This window comes from Chrysochloris asiatica, unplaced genomic scaffold (genome assembly GCF_000296735.1).
Source record: "Chrysochloris asiatica unplaced genomic scaffold, ChrAsi1.0 scaffold00184, whole genome shotgun sequence".
NCBI lineage: Eukaryota > Metazoa > Chordata > Mammalia > Afrosoricida > Chrysochloridae > Chrysochloris > Chrysochloris asiatica.
Genome location: NW_006408702.1, coordinates 6458205 through 6469809, shown reverse-complemented (window position 1 = coordinate 6469809; position 11605 = coordinate 6458205). Strand labels below are relative to the sequence as shown.

Below are 11605 nucleotides of genomic sequence, written 5' to 3'. Positions count from 1 at the left end.
TGAAAATACCATGGCTTGGGTCAGGTGCACCTTAGTCCTCAAGCTGACATCTCTGCTCTTCAACACTTTAAAAAGTTCCTGTGCAGCAGATTTGCCCACTGCAATACGTCGTCTGATCGCTTGACTGCTACTTCCAAATCACTAGTCACTGAAAACTCTATGAATAGCAGAGAAACACTGTCAGATATAGGACTGGAATGTGGGAAGGCACTCAAAATGTGACTGGGGTAAAAAATGCCTCCTCAAAGTAGAGTTGACCATGATGATGTGAATAGAGTTAAGCGCGGGGGAGAAAAGCTCACAGAACCAATGTTCATAGCAGCACTATTTGCAATAACAAAAAGATGGAGACAACCTAAGTGCCCATCAATTGAAGAATGAATAAACAAACTGGTACATACACACAATGGAAGACTATGCTACCTTGAAGAACAACAAGGAAGCTGCAAGCCACCACATAACATGGATGAACCTTGAGGACATTATGCTGAGTGAAATTAGTCAGTCACAAAAGGAGAAATATTGTATAGGACCATTATTATAAAAGAGTAAGAAAAATAACCCACACTAAAAAGAGAAAAAACTATATATATATATATTTGCTGATTACCAGAATGTATGGGATGAGAGGAGGGGAGGGAGAGGAAGATAGAGCACAGGGTAAGGAATAGACACAGGATAGTTTGGGTGCTGGAAGGGGGGGGTTGGGATATACAAGAAGGGGAGGAGCATGGAAGAACAAATACAAGACTGATGGGAGAACAGTTAGGTAGGTTCCCATGGACTAAGTGGGACAGAGGTACATGATGATGTATGCACAACCTTGGAACAACAGGGCTATAGGATACAGAGATTGAGGCCCAGTTTGAAGAGGTAAAAGAGGGGAATAGTGTTAAGATGCTAGGCTGTCTTTTGAATCTTGGTTTCCCTTGCCTACCATTGTAAAATAGACACTTGAGTTGGGGAGAAATAAATAGCCAGAATCATCACTACAGAAAGCTTGTAAGTCGTCTTCAGCCTATAACTGATTGGAATACCTTAAAGGGGGCTAGAAGTTGCCCAGTGAAAGAGGCTTCCTGTGGAGCCTTTATATTGCACAAGACCATAGGTGGAATCCAGAACCCCAATGAGAACTGACTGAGGTAGGAAATTTCCACTGGAATGGATGAGCATACCAGCTTGGAGCAGCTAGAGGAACAGAAGATACTTCGTGAAAGAAAGACCGGCAGGAAAAATCTGAAACAATAACGCCAGTCTGATTAATTGCTACAAGAACAAGTAAGCTGTTTATCTGGGAGTCATCAAGGCAAGTGGTCAGGACCCCTCCGAGCAAACCTTCTTCCAAGACTGAGACTCAAGAGGACTATATGAGCAGGCATATGGTCTGGCTGGTGACCACGTTGGTCAATGATAAGGGAATACTGGGAAAAAACAGCAATGAAGTTGCGAGCTAAGCCCGTTCACATTCAATAGACCCCCCGTGAACCCGGGTGGAGACTTGGATAGTCAGCAGTACGGCAATACCCAGGGACTCTTGGGCCCAGAGGCAGTGACATGGCCACAGAGAACTAGAGTGGAGAGTGAAGCATCCAGCTGATATAAAGTACAAGAACACCCATACTTTCAGATAGTACCCACTTGACCTAGAAGAAGAAAGAAAAGGGAAAAAATAAAAAAAAAAGAGTAACCTACTACAATTTGAAGAACTTTACCTATACTTAAGGATGTAATAGCGTAGTGGTTACAAATCAGGCTGCTCATCTCAAGATCAGCAGTTCGAAACTACCAGCTATTCCATGGGAGAAAGATGAGGTTTTCTGGTCCCATAAAGATTTACAGCCTCGGAAATGCTGTACAGGGTCGCTATGAGTCGGAACCAACTCCACGGCACATAACAACGACAACAATGGATGTAGTAGCTCAAAAAAGGGAACAAATCTTTACAGCAAGGACCATTCCCACCTCCTCAGTACACAGGGCTGACAGGGATGGGCAACATAGACATTGGTTACCCAAAATGGGGCTGGGGGCAGCTATGAAGGCAAGAAGTGACTGGCTTACATGGTTTCAAGAGGGAGCCCAGTTCCACATGGGGCAGGGGAAGGTAGGATCACCACTGAATGTTGGGACTGGGCTGGCAAAACGAAATGAGGATAAGACTCTTGTGGTACAATAGTGAACAATTGTCATCAGGTCTGACTGTGAGTCTAGAAAATATAGAGGTAGATGTTTTTTGACAAAAGGAGGAGAGTGATTGATTTTGCAGCCCAGGAGCGGCACTCCCTGGGACCATCAAGTGAGAAGAACGGAGAGCAGAACCCTACCCAGAGAGGTAGTGATGCCAGGCATGGGAGACAGAGACGATGGTGTGGACAGATGGAACGGCTAGGGTCACTGGACTCAGGGAGGGAGAAGGGCTGTGAGCTAACAGCTGGGGGGCGGGGGGCGGGCCTGTGTGGTGTACCCTTTGGTTATTTGATGATGCATAAAAGGGATGGTAATCATTGCAATGAAACAAAATACGATAGGATGAGTGTAAAGCTGATGTTCTCCCATGTAAACCTCACAATAAAAATTAAAAAAAAAAAAAAAGTTTCACACTGACAAAGGAAAGAAATGGTGAAATTTTAACTTTATCTGTTCTGTTAAAATCTTCCAATGCTGCATTAAGTAACTCGTTTGGTACTTTATAATATGGGCAATTAGGTTCAGCTGACCAATTTCAACCCTTCAGGTGGAGTAATCCTAGTCCTTGTTGTTATATACTCGTATAAGAAGTCCTTAAAAATTAAGGACTGAATGGACCAGAAACACTAAGAGATCAGGTGATTTTGAATGGAAGTGTTTTTATTTTGCTCTTTGACTCAAATCTACTATGTTTATCTCCCTGTTCATCCAGTAATAGGAAGAATGGTATCACAGTTTTTAATGTTATTATTTACCATTCTACTCAGGGCAGCCCCATCTAACAAAGAATAAAACTTTGCCAGGTCATATGCCAGGGTCGCTATGGGTCAGAACAGACCCGATGACACTTAACAACAACAACATGCTATATTTGTAATTGTTGGTATGATTGAGTACATTACTTTGGTCAGTATGGATTTTTAATACCTTCCAACTTAGGGTGCTCATCTTCTAGAACTATTTCAGACAATATTTTGTTTCAATCCATAGGGGGTTCAATGACTTATTTTTTGAAGCACATTGCCAAATCTTTCTTACTAGTCTGCCTTTGTCCGAGAGCTTGGCTGATATCTGTCCACCATGAGTGATGCTGCTGGTATTTGAAATCCTGGCAACATTGCTTCCAGCATCACAGCAATGTGCAAACTATCACAGTACGACAAACTGACAGATACCCATCTAAGTATCTGAGTGATCACTGATTATAACCAAAAGGGATCTCCTTTCTCCATCCCATCAGTACAGTCTTATCATGGTCATTGGCACATGGGAGCATTTTCACAGCACCCTCAGTAAAATGTGAAATCTGGAGTCATTTATAACTTTTTTGCCATGCCTCATTTTTCTGCTTTTAGTTAATAAATACATTGGAATTCTGGTGTGGCACTGTAAGATAAGCACTAGAATACTAACCTCAAGGTCAGAATTTCAAACCCACCAGCTACTCATCAGAAACACTTTACAGGGTCGCTGTGAGTTGGAACCAGTCTGATGACAACAACAACAGTCAATACCCTCGGCCACGAGGTCCTGCCTTATCTTCTGTGTCACTATGGCTCAGAATCACGCCACTTCCTGAACTCTGCCCTTAGTTCCATTTCTTATGGAAATCGTACCTAGATTATGGGGTTGATTCTCTTACTCACTGCATTTTCAGAAGAGCATCTCTGGAACCCAATTTCATTCTGTCATCTCCTAATCTTTTCCCATCACACTATCTAAAAATTTAAAAACATACCTGTTGCCAATTTTTGTGAAGTCCACTCCACCTCAGTGCAACCCCATATGTTTTAGAGTAGAATTGGACTTTCAGTGGATGATCTTCTGGAAGTAGATCACCAAGCATTTCTTCCAAGGTGCTTTCAGTTGGAGAATTACACCTAATAGAAAATCTTTGCAACAGATCCTGCTCTAAGTTTCATACATTACTCACCTTTATCATGGAGAAAAAAAATTTCCTATAAAGAATCAGCACAAAACTTATTCTTATGAGTCAGAAATGATAGATGTTGCACATGTCCAACCTTACCAAACTGCTATGCCACCCCATCTTCTGTAGCATCCCATACTGTCCCGTTCAGTACTTTCTCTCCTGTCTTTGGGTTTCCTAACTCTCTAAAATGTCTCACAGAACTCACAGTCTTTAAGGAAATGGCTCATGCAGTTGTGAAGGCTGGCAGGTTCCTGACTAACTTAAGCCAGTAGGTCCAACTAAAGGCTACTGATTTACTAAGCTGATGTTGTTGTTGTTGTGTGCCATCAAGTCGGTTCCAACTCATAGCAATCTTGCATAGGGTTTCCAAGGAGCCGCTGGTGGGTTTGAATTGCCAATCTCGTGATTCAAACTCCAGTGTGGATCCTACAGTGCTACACCAGGAGTCCTACAAAGATGCAGAAGCAGGCAAATCAGGTCACACAATAAGCTACTGCCCTAAATTCTAAGAACTAGACATGAGATGATTATGAGCCAGGTACAGGACCCAGACCAAGAGAGAGAAGTTTGACAGAACATTCATATATATATTGGATGCAGATCTTGCCCTCTAAGAAATTTCCTCACTTGAACAAGGCAGTGCCAGAGTGTGGCTTGAACAAGGATGGTAAGGGTGGTGACTAGGAAAAAAGTGTTGCCTTAAGTCACACCTTGTAGTAAGGCAGTGACTCAAGATACAACTTACCATAATCCTGCCTCATTAACATAAAAGACTATTTATTCCCAAATAAGATCTTAACCATAGCCAGAAAGGCTAGGATTTATAACACATGACAAAATGGAGGACAGTTACATCAATACAGAACTGCCAAACCACTGCAATCATGGCCCAGCCAACCTGACACATAACCTTAACCATCATTGGTTCCATACATCTCATTTGCATAGTTCTCCTGGTGTGGTGCTGTGGGTTAATGCACTGGACTTCAGTGTCGGTTTGAACCTCAAGGTCAGTGGTTCAAGCTCACCAGTCACTCCTCAGAAACCCTATAAAGAGTCACTATGGGTCAGAACCAACTCGATGACATTTAACAACAACAACAACCCATCATTGGAGTCCTGGTGTGGTGTTATAGCATAAGCATTGAACTGCGTGGTTGGTTTGAACCACAAGGTTGGTGGTTCTCACTCACCAGTCACTCCTTAGAAACACTCTACAGGGTTGTTATGAGTCAGAACCAACTTGACGACACTTAACAACAGCAACAATAACCCAATCACTGTGTGGGAATCACAAAGAATATGTCTCAGAAGATCGTATCAAATAAGTCTCTTCACTATATGCACATGTTTAAGTAAAACTTATAAATATTGGAAAGTCATAATTTTCCCCTCAAGCAGTTGGCTTTCCAATGAGAGGCTGTTGTAGGGTATGAGTTTCACATCCAGCCTTGTGTGTCTCCATTTCTTCATCTATACAATGAAGGTAATGAGCCCATCCCCCACAAAGTGATCCCATTAAGACGACATGAAAAAGCCCATGTTCCATGCCCAGCCACGTGCCGGTACAGTAAACACTCAGTCCATTTCAGCCCACTGCCATCATTAGTAGGTTTTGAATTAGGGGTTGTCCTAAATGTGTCAATCTGAGAGCTGACAGAATGGGAATCTACATTCAGTTTTGAATCACTACTCTGGTGGATTTGAAATCACTACTCAGTTTTGAATCACTACTCGGTGACAACTGTGAATGGCATACCTTTATCCTTGTAATTTTCTGTGGGTAATATCTTTGTAGCCAAAGTTAGGGACTGAGGGTACTGAAGGAAAAGTAGGCTCTGGGACACTAGCTAACCTTCATTAGCATTTCTGGCACCTGATTTATGCTCTACACAATGCATAAAAGGCCATGAACAAGTTATGTCAGAGCCAGAAGACCACACAGACCCATAGTTAGACTCAAGAACTTTATCAGTTCAACAGAACAGAACACATGGTTAGGGTAAAAAGGTTGTTAGAGCCTTTTGTTTGAATGTAGGCCTATTTTCACCAAGACTTTAGGAACAGGATGGCTAAAGATTGCCCCAAATGATACTGTTACTTTCCAGGAGGTGTCTCAATTTGTTCTACAGTCAACTTTTGGATCATGAGCTATGAGCTTAACATACTTTAGGAAGACTATATTGTTAAGTGCCACCGAGTTGGTTCTAACTCATAGCAACTCTGTATAGAGTTTCCAAGGAGCAACTGGTGGATTTGAACTACTGACCTTGTGATTAGAAGTCCAGTGCTGATCCTACAGTGCTACACCAGGAACAGTATGGCTCCATATAAATGTTGTAAGAACAATAAATATTCATTTAATTGTTGTTGTTGTTAAGTGCTGTAGAGTCATTTCCAATTCATAGTGTCCCTGTATAGGTTTTCTGAGGTACAGCTGGTGGGTTTGAACAGTAAACTTGCAGTTAGCAGTCCAGTGCTTATCCTAAAGAGCCACACCAAGACTCATTTATATTACTATGCCGTATTATTTTTATGGAGTCCTGGTGTGGTGCTGTGAGTTAATGCACTGGACTGCAAAGTTGGTTTGAACCACAACATCAGTGGTTCAAGCTTACCAGCTGCTCCTTGGAAACCCTGTAGGGTCACTATGGGTCGGAATTGACTCAACAGCACTTAACAACAACAACATTTAACATTTTTTATAACTTATGATTAAGCCTTTTCTTTCAACCCAACCTTGAATCCAGCTTGCTAATATCCTAAAGTGGTATACTGGCCAAAATGCTACTATACAACAATTGCACAGTAATTTTAATATTGCTTATATTCTCACTTTTAATTCTTAAAATTTGATAAAAGAATGCATTGTTCGTAGCAATGCTTCTTAAATATTTTTTCCTCTTTTACCCCATCAGTTATTTGCTATGCCTCTCACCTCAAGTTTTTCATAAACCTACTTCTGGTTGTAGCTCACACACATGCTGGTCTTCTTCACCTCCTTATTTCCCTCACATTTTGTTTGAAACTCCTAAAATAAGTAATCTTGGTAGAAAGAAGCTATTTAATATGAGTGGTAGAAGGAGGAGCCCCTTCTACCGTATATATTACTCGTTAGTAGACCAAGAGTAAAGGAGTTGGAAATAGTAATGTAATCGTTATTTTGTCTCTTTGATATTGTTTGTTAAGGGTAATTTTTGAAGGAGGGCTTAAAAAACAGTTGAGATTTAGGGACATGCCACTGATGGATAAATAGGTATAATCAGGTGTAGTCATGGGGAAGGAGAAAGCAGAATGTGATAGACCAGAATTCAGGATAATCCTGAGGATTACATGAACGATCAAGTGGAGTAGGGTTTATGGAGTGTGCTATAAAAAAATCCTATTAGTGAGCCAGTCATTTTGTTAGTTTTAGGATGCCGTGTTAAAAATGTGTTTGGAGACTGTCCTTCAGGGCAACTTAAGAGAAACCTATGATTTCAACAATGATTTTGTCATGGAACGGAAAGACAGAAAGAGTTCTGGGAGGGGATGGTGTGGTTACAGACTGGCCACCCTGTGGGCTGATAGCGGCCAACCTAAGAGACCTATGATTTCAACCAAATAGGACCAATGAAACAATGTGGTTGGTGGCAATAAATGTGCAGTGAGGAAAGATGGGACATTGTTGTTGTTAAGTGCCACCGAGTCAGTTCTGACCCATAGCGACCCAGTATAGGGTTTCTGAGGAGCAGCTGGTGATCTTGAACCACCGACCTTGCAGTTCAAACAGCTTTGCAATCTGACGCATTAACCCACATCACCACCAGAACTCCATAGATAGGACATAGAAGTACTGAAATACCACAGAAGGTTGCTCTTAAGTCTACCCCAACATGAGAAGCCAAACTGCTGTGTGCAGTCACTTTCTAACATGTCAGCTATTCCACTACAAGTGCTTGGTAATAAAATTGATCTGCACTCCATGGAGATCTCAGTATCTCAGATTAAATAACAGCCCATACAAAGAAAGTCTGTGCATTACTACAGGGAACAGCCAGAAAGTTATAACAAATTCATTCAATGGAAAGTCTCAGCAATACACAAAGAGGGTTGCTATTTTTAAGTGCATTGAGTTGATCTGACTCACAGCAACCTTGTATAGAGCTTCCAAGGAGTGGCTGGTGGGATTGAACTGCCAATCTTGTGGTTAGCAGTTCCGTGCTTATTCTACAGCACCACACTGTGGTTCCAGAAATAAGGCGCTAACTTCTAATCAGCTATATCTCAGATTATCCCAATTAGATGAAAACTCTTAACACAAATAAATTAACAGAAACTAAAGTTGTTCTTGAGTAATCTTGAGTTGTCATGTCAGTGAGAGAACATACAGAGATACATGCCTATATTAGCCCTCTGCAGCGCTGATTTCTAAGGACTCATATCTAGTGGAAAAAGCAAGGTCCCTGTCTTTCCACATTACAGGAGGGTAGAGAATTTTATAAAGAAGCACTCCTAAATGTCTTTGGTTGCAAGGAGTTAATGAAGAAAGACCATCCATGAATAAGAGCAGCTTTTATGCTGATGAGAGCACCAGAAAGTCAGTGTAGTATTTTATCCATGAGGAAATCTAAGGTGTAGTATGTTGACTGAATTTCATAGCTGATAAGTGATGGAGTTGGGATTTGAACCCAAGGCTATCTGGCTGTGAACATCAGTGCAATAGAAAACTCTATGGGGTTGTTGAAGGAGCGCTGGTAATGTAGTGGGTTATAAGTTGAACTACTAACCACAAGGCCAGCAGTTCGAAGCTACCAGCCACTCTGCAGAAGAAAAATAAAGCTTTCTGCTCCCATAAAGATTTAGTCTTGAAAAGGGTTGTTATGAGTTGGAACCAACTCCATGGCACATCACCACCACCACCATCACCACATGGGATTGTTGAAGACACAGAAGAGAGAAGGCAAGTTTGATGGGTTGAGGCACTTAAGGCATCAGAAGTATGTATATTAGTTTCCTAGAGTTGTCAGAACAGAGTATGACAAGTTCCAAATAATAGAAATTTACTGTCTCACAGTTTCGGAGCCTAGAAGATTGAATTCACAGTGTCAGAGGCCATGCTTTCTCAGAGGTCTCTAGGGGAATAGCTTTTTTTTGTTGCTCCCAGCTTCTGGTATCCCAGCAGTTCCTTGGCTTGCAGCTGCATTGTAATTTCATCTTTGCCTCTGTTTTCACATGGCCATCTTCTTTCTGTGTTTCTGCTCTTTTATAAAGACAGTCAGATTGGATTAGGACCCACGCTATGCCTGTATTAACCTCATGGCAATTTAACTGATAGCTCCATTACAGATCCTATTTCCAAACCAGCTGATGCTCATAGCTACTGAGTTAGCATTTTAACACGATCTCTTTGGGAGACACAGCTCAATCCATAACAGAAGGGAACAGGATCCAGATATCAACAGTTCATGAAATGAGTCTTTTCTAGAACCACTTGATCAGCTGTTGTTGTTAGGTGCCATTGAGTGATTTCTGATTCCTAGCGACCCTACGCACAACAGAACGAAACACTGCCGGGTCCTGTATGACCCTCACAATCTCTGCAATGCTTGAGCCTATTGCTACTGTCACTGTGCCAGTCCATCTCATTGCTGGTCTTCCTTTTTTGTGAATGACCCTCCACTTTATCAAGCATGATGTCCTTCTCCAGGGGCTAGTTCCTCTTGATAATACGTCCAGTGTATGAGAGACAAAGTCTCACCATCCTGGCTTCTAAGAAGCATTCTGGCTGTACTTCATCCAACACAGATTTGTTTGTTCATCTGGCAGTCCACAGTGCTTTTAATATTCTCTTCCAACACCATAACTCACATGCATCAATGTTTCTATAGTCTTCCTTATTCATTGTCCAATTTTCACATGTGTATGAGGCTATTGAAAATACCAAGGTTTGGGTCAGGTATGCCTTAGTTCTCAAACTGACATGGCACCAGAATATTGAATATTAAAACATCATGATTAGCACTTGACCAGCTAGAGAAGGGATACTCTGAATGGCGTGTGTATGTGTTGGGGGCACAGGGAGGTGTGGAATGGAGGAGAATGAAAAAAGAGGAAGAAATGGGTTGTGCTGATCCCTGAATACTACTCCTTCTCCTAACCACAAAAAACAGAACTTAGAAAATGGAACTGGAAGAATTCAAAGTGATTTTCACCTATCCAGATGTGGTAGTGAAAAATTGGTGGTGGCTATGTGCTGTGGAGTTGGTTCCGACTCATAGCGACCCTGTACAGGGTTTCTGAAGCAGTAAATCTTTACCGGAGCAGAAAGCCTCATCTATCACCTGCAGAACAGCTGGTAGTTTCGAACTGCTGACCTTAAGGTTCGCCACCTGATTCATAACCACTACGCTACCAGAGCTCCTTAGAGAAAAATTAGAACTCTTCAAACAAAAAATTATCTCCATCTCACACAAACCACCTTACACACAAAATGGGTCTTACCCAGAATCACAGACAAGTGGACCTGGAAACATGAAGCAAGGTCACTGAAGCCATTCATATCTCTACCTCCAAAGAGCGCTTCAACAACACAAAGAGAAAGCATTATAACCATTTTAATCTCCCTGGGTTGGTTATACACAAAAGCTTTCTCATGAAGCCAGAAGGCAAGTGAGAGATGAGAGAGGCCAAATCTGACAGAAGAGAATATAGGGCAGACCAAGGAAAATGACCTAATTAAGGCACTGTGTCTGGCGTTGTGGGTAGGTGGGCGAGGCAGCATGTGGAGGGCATAGCTAGCTCAGTGGGGAGTTAAATACACTCATTACCACGAAACCCAATTAGATGGATGGGTGCAGGCAGAATGGAATGCAGGTAGTTGTGGTCATCACAGGAAGGTGGGCTATGCCCTCAAAGGGGGATCTGTGCATGAGGGACAGACCTCAACCATGGCATTGTCACTTTGGTCGGTGATGGATGCTTCCCTGAGTAGAGGAATGAGATCGGTAATAGCATCAGCTGCAATTCTCTGCACTCTCCTGATGAGCCCAGCACCACACTGGGCATCTTTCCCAATGTGTCCCTTTTCATCCTGGTGAAAACCCTAGGTGCTAGATATGGTTATCGTGTTGAGGAACCTACTGCACAGGAAGGGAAGGCAACTGTTCCAGTTCTCATAGCTAACACATAGATCATAGGACCAGTATTTGAACTTCAGCAGTCTGACTGCTGTTTTGGCCAATATTACATAGGTTGGAAGGAGCTCTGGTAGCGTAGTGGTTACGAATTGGGCTGTGAACCACAAGGTCAGCAGTTCTAAACTACCAGCTGTTCTGTGGGAGAAAGATGAGGCTTTCTACTCCCGTAAAGATTTACAGCCTCGTAAACCCTGTACAGGGTCGCAATGAGTCAGAACCGACTCCACGGCACATAACCACCACATAGGTTGGAGTTCTTGAGTGATGCTGTAGGATAAGAACATAACCACAAGGTCAGTTTGAACCA

At 42.2% G+C, this 11605-nt stretch overlaps 1 protein-coding gene across 2 annotated transcripts in view; it reads left to right on the top strand.

Annotated features, from left to right (window-relative positions):
* Positions 1-11605, top strand: part of HECW1 (HECT, C2 and WW domain containing E3 ubiquitin protein ligase 1) — a 542004-nt gene that overhangs the window by 119719 nt on the left and 410680 nt on the right. The gene's annotated exons all lie outside the window — the stretch shown is intronic.